This window comes from Notamacropus eugenii, chromosome 2 (genome assembly GCF_028372415.1).
Source record: "Notamacropus eugenii isolate mMacEug1 chromosome 2, mMacEug1.pri_v2, whole genome shotgun sequence".
Lineage (NCBI taxonomy): Eukaryota > Metazoa > Chordata > Mammalia > Diprotodontia > Macropodidae > Notamacropus > Notamacropus eugenii.
Genome location: NC_092873.1, coordinates 315,113,140 through 315,121,079, shown reverse-complemented (window position 1 = coordinate 315,121,079; position 7,940 = coordinate 315,113,140).

Sequence of the window (7,940 nt, the reverse complement as noted above, 5' to 3'; positions counted from 1 at the left end):
AACAGAAATCTCCTCTGCTCCATTATTCTGTGGCTTCCGCTGCTCCAGATTTTGTTGGGAGTTCTTCTTTACAGGTATTTTATGGGCTGTGGGTTTGGAGCTAGCATATGTGTGTCTTTCTACTCTGCCATCTTGGCTCCTCCCCCCAAAAAATCTATTTTTTTAAAAGTTGCCTGTTACTGAACTCTATTACTGAAAAAACAAAGGGTCATACAATCCAGAGTTGCCCATTACAGAGTGAATGATGCAAGCTGCTTCCTCTAACAAGAGGGAAGAACACAGAAAGCTTCCTAAGATTAGGTTGCTAAATGGAAATGAAACATAAAAATCCCATTTGCCTAGGTCCCTCTGGGCTTAGCGACCTTCACAAACAGGTGATGACTCTGCCAGAGACTGAGGCATCCAGTTTCATTCTGTACCCCAAAACTCTGCCTCAATTTTGACTTAATGGGTCCCTACTTACAACTTCCTAGCTTCTTAGGAACATTTTGCCTGGTTGATTGATAGTTCCATACAGTAGGAAAGAGGCATAAGAGACTTGACTTCAATAGCCATTAATCTGGTAACAGGGGATACCCTAGTGAATGAGGGTCCTGAAGTGAGCCCAGTTTCAAATTGCAGGACTGGCAAGTGAATGCTTTTTGGAATGGCACAGAGAAGATCTTCATTTACAGTAATTCTTGGACACTGGCTGTGGGTCTTTCCAATAGGTCTGGACCCTTTATAGCATAGGACTAAACAATCAAAAACTCTTCCCCTTTGAGCTCAGAACCAATGGAGGAATTTTACCTATTGCTCCAACTGTATACAGTTGTGTTATGGGCATGTAAACATCTATCAGAGACTTCATATGATAACAACCAGGTTGGAGACATAAAAACAACAGAGTTTGGGTGTTCAGGATGAATTTGGACTATGGAGTGGTTGTTCTAGGCATAGAAATTTATGATTTTCCCTAAAGATAAGGCAGTTTTTCTTGCCCACCTGGGCTTCTTGTGGCAGAGAACTTGCTTAATTCAACTGGCAAAATAAGGCAAGAGGTTTATCTCTGCTAATCATCAACTGCATCATTATAAATCTAATTCTCTAGGTGAGATATCTAACCTTTTAGGAGTCATGTCTATGTTAATGATACATTGGGAAGGGAGAAGGCTCTCTTTTTCAGTGGTTTCTGGAATGCAATTGGACACAGTTCTGACTGATTCTTTCTTGCTCTTCTTCATTCCTTCTCCAGTGCAGAGATAACTTGGTCTCAAGGTCTATTCCTCTTCAGAGGAATATACCCTGGAGAAGTAGCTCAGGTCCACCTTAACTGATGGCCTTCCACTCATCTGGGAAACTCCTTAGGAAACTCTTTTCCTAAAGGGGTCAGGGAACCAAAAGATGGTATTTGGGGGAAATGTTTTGTTTTCTAATATATAAGAAAAGTGAACCTGTCACTATGTAACTATGGTTTTGTATTTACTTGGAGGAAAGGGAATCCCTTAGCTTACTTGACAGTAATTCTGAGTCATTGGATTGAATGGGAAAAACTTTATTTAGCCCCAGCAGAAGAAGGGAATATTTCCTCCTCTCCAACAGATGATCCTAAGAGGTCAAATATTTTGCATTATTCCTTTGATGTAGCTATATTTCCAATCTGATACCCACAACAGTTGCTATGAATATGACAGCATATTGCCAGATTTGAATCACAAGATATAACAGACTCTCTTCATTGAAGACAGAACCAAATCATTTATTCAAACACCAAAAAGCCAGATCCATCATAATAACCAAGAAATCTATGCACATTATCAGGCCTTCCCACAAGCCAACGCCCTTAAGCAAAATCACTCCCTTTCTCACTCACAGCTAGTTGCTTGCTTCTTCTCTCATTTCCAGCTCTACCTGCTCTGTCTCACTTTCTGTCAGCTCTGCTTCACCGTTCCTGCTCTACCCCTTCCTCCTCCACCCATTCCACAAGCTCATCCCACTACAGGCTACATTTGACTTATACTTATATGACTCAGGCTTCCATGTAACTCAAAGAGGTTACAGAGGCCTATTAATGGATGGGAAAGATCTTCCCATTCCATTAACAGTACATTTATAATACATATGGCACCAAGATCTTTCATATCCATTACATAGTTCAATGGGGCAACTGGTATCAACAGAATTTTACGACAATATAATAGGGGTAACACAAAATAAGCACATAAAATCATATCTTAGGGTGGAGCTTGAGCACAAACATCCCATCATTCCTCTCTCAAACAAATGGGTCCTCAAATCTCTTGATGTAAGGGGTGAAGGTCTCTTCTTCCATAGCTACTTCCTGCTGAATTTGGACATAGAGCTGCCTTGCCTTGAAAGGTCCCATTTGAGGGATCAGTTCTTTAGCAGGCATCTAGAGCTTGGTCATTGCCTGGTCCAGGGTGACACAGCATAGTCTTGGACTATGACATCCAAGGGGGTGACATCCAGCTCAAGTAGTCAGGCATCTGCAAGTGGAGGGTATTAAGCCTGCAGGAGACAAAGCTAGCAAACAAGTTGAAAAGACAAAAGCTATAAAGAATAAGGAGACAATAACTAGAAGCAGAGTAGATACAGCATTAGCCATGCTTTTGGAGTCCATGAACCCACTATCATAGTATCATGGTAAAATATATGAATTAAGGGCACAGTTTGGTAATCTTGTTCTCTCAAATAAACAAGTTACAATATTATCTTTCCTATGTGCTATAATCTCCACAGCCTTTGAAATATCATATCGTTTCTGCTTTACCCATACTTTAGCTCCCAATTTTATACTATCAGTAGAACCAAACTCTTCAGTTGCTCTGATAGTTATTTTAGAAGGAGGGCAAATTTTCACAAGGGTTATTGTTTCACAAGGAATAATCATCACTTGAACCATTCTCTCATTTTTACAAAACTATATAGGTTCTTCACCTAAATTTTGGAACACCACAATAATTTCTCCCTTTTAATTAGAATCTGCTACTCCAGATAATACATGTATTCCTTGAGCTGCTAATCCATATTTAGATAATATCTGTTTAAAATGGTCATACATATTCCAGCAGAGATTTTCCATACTTCTTTTCTATCCAACCAAAAGTCTTCTAAACAATGTAAATCGCATCCTGTTGAACCAGAGGAGGGGGCTGAGCTTGTGGTAGCGTGGGGGAAGAACTTGGGATGTAGCTTTGTACTTTGGTGCACCCCTCTGAATTTCTGCTCCCCAGGCTCACTGAGTCACTTCAGCCTCCCAGGGCACCTTGCCTATGACTTTCTGGCAGATTGAGCAGGTCCAATTTTCCTTGAGCCATTTATCGATACACTTGGCACGAAACTTGTGGTTGCATGGGAGGATGTGCAGCAGCTGCCATGCCTGGAAGTCACTGCAACAGATGACACACATGCTCTGCTCCTCTAAAGAAAAGTTCGAATGCTGTAGCACAGAAAACTTCTCATGCAAATAAGCTAACTCCTTTTTCATCTGAACCTTTTCCTCTAGTAATTTGTCTCTACTTTTACATATAGTATGATAACTTGTCAATAAGGTCCATCCTCTCCTACACACCGCAGCCATTTCTTTCCTTAGTTCTATTGATAGTCTGTGCAAACACCTTTTTAAATCTCTGGGTTATCCCTTCTGTAGCCTCAATTTCAGTTTTCACAGAGCCCTATGCGTTTAGCCAATTCTTTCTCCAGGGAGGAATAAGGTAAATCCTCCCATCCTGGGATACCCATTTCCTTCCCTAGAGCCTTCCTGCCTCCAGGTAGAGGTTTTATATCTTCTGATCCTGTTTGTGACTCCAAATATATTGCCAAGGTGATACCCACAGCAGCTGCTGTGAATATGCCAGCATATTCCCAGGTTTGAATCACAAGATATAACAGACTCTCTTAATTAAAGTCAGAACCAAAACATTTATTCAAACATGAAAAAGCCAAACCCTCATAGTAACAAAGAAATCCATTATAGTAGCCAAGAAGTCTATGCACATTATCAGTCCTTCCTAGAAACCCTTAAGCAAAATGACTCCCTCTCTCACTCACTCCCTGTCAGCTCTACTCCACCCTTCCTGTTCTACCCATTTCTGATCAACCCTTGCCTGGTCCACCCATTCTACAAGCTCCTCCCACCACAGGCTCCATATGATTTAGACTTATGTGATTTAGGCTTCCATGTAATTCAAGTAGGTCACATAGACCTATTAATAGATGGGAAAGATCTTCACATTCTATTAACCATACAGTAGTTCTCATCAAAGTATTGAGAGGTGGACCAGGAAACACCGAAGAGGTGGTAGCACAGAAAAAGTCTCAGTAACAACTTATATCTTTGAATGAAAGGATCCTTGAATACCTGGAAAAGATTTACAATCTTTTAGCCACTTGACTACAGACTATCCTGATGTGTGACGAATTGCTGACTGTGCTAGGATTGTTCATACTATAACCCTGATGTTCCTGGAGCTGCTCCTGCTCATTGTCAGTCTCTTACAAAATCAGAAAAAATTTTCAGCTCTAGTGGAGGTATTATCCTCTGTCTTGTGGCTCTGATGTTCCTGACTTCTCTCTAGTTCACCTTCACAAATCAGGAAACTCACTATGGACTTCAAAGAGTTGGCATCACCCACAACATGGACTGGAACAGAAAGCCTTTCTTCTTCTCAGGGTGTCATTGATTTGTTACAAAAATGATTTCTTGGAGGTCAAGTACTTCATCTAGATAGTCAGATTCATAATTGTTGAGACTTTAGAACTGATCCTTTCAGAAAGGGAAGTAAAATCCTAGAATTTCTGATTTTTGTTTTCCACATTTTTTCTTTTTTCCCTTCTTTCATTATAGTGATTCATGGGGGATGGAAAATTTGCTTTATCCTTTTCCTGCCTTCTTGAGGGCTTGGGAGGGGTGAGGTGGAGAATAGCCTTGGTGTTTGCCAGGTTAGTATCCTTTGGTGGCTGTTTGGAATAATGTAGGCTCTGAAGAGAAGGCTATCTCTTTGCATACTTCTGAGGAGCTGACAAGGCTGGAGGCTCAGCCTGCCTGAGGCACTGCCAAATGCCCTACCTGATTGAAATTGAGAGTACACTCAGATAATTAAACTCTCTTGCTGGTTAATTAACATAGTGGCATGCTGTCCTTTTGTAGGCTGAAAGGCAGCACTCCAGCCCCATAACCAAAGGGCCCTGTTTGGGGGTCAATATCACAGACAAAATTTTAATGATAGCACAATATTCAACAAAAGTCTTGATCTGAAGTCTCCCATCAATTCAACAAATTCATAAAGTCTGGTGAAACTTATGCTCTGAGGTCCCAGGCTGTGGCCCTGTACACATAAACATATTCTTTATTTCCTTTCCATGATCTTCAGGTAAGTACCATTTGGAGATTTAGATCTCCCATGGGAAGCAATTAAGTTTTTTCTTTTAATTTTTCTATATCTGATAACCTGTGTGGCAATAATGCTGACTGTTTGTGTTCTCTAATTTTCAGCATCATTTGACAGAGCTAGGTAAGTCCAGTTGCCATAAATTTTCTGTTTTTGATAATTACTAACAATATTTCATATTATTGTAGACTACATGTTTTAGTTTAGGCTGCACAGGTGTCAACTTGAGTCCCTTGCACAAAGTTGTTCTGTTTGGTGGTACAGAATGCTTTCACTCATGCACACCAGAGATTATAATGAGAACACTAGAGTGTAAACAGCTTAAATATAGGACAATCTCTTGGACAACTCAAATTATAAAACTTCTTCATTGAACAATTAGTGTAGTGAAACATTGCCTTTCTGTAGGCTTTAAGGAACACAGTACAAAAGACAACATAGGCTACTATTACAAATATAGTACCCCCAGGATCTTATGGTATACCCACAAAGTAACAGGCATGGAGCTCACAGGTATCACATACTTAATACATGCAAGACACCATGCTAGCATATATTATTAGTATACTGCACTATAATATAATTTTTGTTATTAAGTCATTTTTTTCAGTCATATCTGACTTTCTGTGACCTCATTTCAGGTTTTCTTGGCAGAGATACTGGAGTGGTTTTCCATTTCTTTTTCTATCTCATTTTACAGATGAGGAACTGAAGCAAACATGGATTAAGTGATTTGCCTGGGGTCACACAGATAGCAAGTGTCTGAAGCCAGATTTGAACTCAAGAAGACAAGTCTTCCTGACTCCAGGCCCAGTACTTCATCCACTATGTCACCTGGATGATATGATATGATATAACTGTATTTCACCAGAAAGTTTCCTAACAAGTTCGGGAAGGTAGCACTCAAATTAGAAATTCTTCAATTAAAGTTTCAGTGAAGTTTCAGTCTGTCATCTGATGATCAGCCTAGATAAATTCAATGTAGGTCATAATTAAAGAATTGGCCACCACTAACAGCATTTACTCTATAATAATTTGTAAAATGTTAAGGAGAAAGTTGTGAACTACTCAAGTGAAAGGAGTACACGTAGGGTTGAAATCAAAGAACATTCAAAACCTAGATAGAGAAATAATTTTTATTACATTTATTTAGCTAATTTGTTCAGTCAGTGCACTAAGATTAAACATTTAGGTTACTTCCATTTTTTCTCTTTTACAAACAAAACAACTGTAAATGTCTTTACAATAATTTTCCCCCTTTATAAATCACATTTGGGCTGTATTCATAGTACTGAGATTGGGAATCAGTTTATAAACTCTTGTTGCATGCTCTCCAACCTCCAGATTGCCCTCCAAAAAGATTGCATTCTTTTGCAAATCATCAGCAATGTATGAGTGTATGGTTTCTCCATCATGCCACCATGAGTTTGGCATTTCATTTTTTTCCTCCAATTTGGTGGATTAAGGTGGTACTGCCAAGTTGTTTTCATGATCAATTCGTTATTATTGAGGTTGACTGCTTGGCAAATGTTCCTTAAAATTTGTGTTTCTTTGTAAGTTATCCGTTAATATCCTTTGGTTACTAGGATATTGCCCTTAAAATCTTTTATCAATTTCTGTAAATTGCAGATATTTGGGTTTTGTTTCTCGTATAGTCCTATGCAAATTTTCCCCAATCTGTTATTTTTGTTTTTTATTTTGGTTCTAGATTTATTGTAGTATAATTTTGAAAATTTTGCATAATCATATATATTTGACAACAGTAATAATGTCTTCTTTGTGTGATAAGAATTTGTCTTCGCATCATAAACATGTCATATTAAGCCATAGCAATTCTTTAGATGAAAGTACATAATTGTGTGATTGTTCGTGTGATAAAACTAACTAGTAACCTGATTCTTCTTTCTTTTACTTTAAATCTGGACTTTCTCATCAGAGCAACCTTTGTGTCCCAATTATTATGAGGTCGTTTATGCCACCTGCCACAAGAGTTTTCCTGAGGGGGCTCCCTGCTTACTAGGTTGCCTCTGATATAAGCCTGTTCTGTTCAAATTTCTTTGAAGCCGATTATAAATATTCTGCTTAACCTAGAAAAGATGCCTCCTTGGGGGTTAGTCACGTTAATAGAGTTTCTGAACTGGTGGGGAGGAAAGAAGCTCAGATCAGCCCCTGGGCCACGATGTCCACTATCCAGGCATCCTAACAGTTGTCACCTTTGAGTACCTAAGCTACAGTGTCCACAGATACTGAAATGGGGAAAGAAAGGTTCTGAACGCCAAAATACCTTGGGGAAATATTAGGTGTTTCAAGCCCTACCTTCTAAAAGTAGCAATAGGCCAATCGTGTGCCCTGGTGGGTCAATGATTTGATCTTTGCATGCTAATGCACATTTTTACGTTAAAACAAACCAGCCTATTGCCTCAGATGTAATGAGTTTATGCTTTATTGCTATACAAGGACTAGAGGACACATTAATTTCTATTCCTTTTGCTTCAGGGTCTTGTGAATTAAGAGGGCTAAGAAAAGTACCCAGAGACAGCGCATTCACTC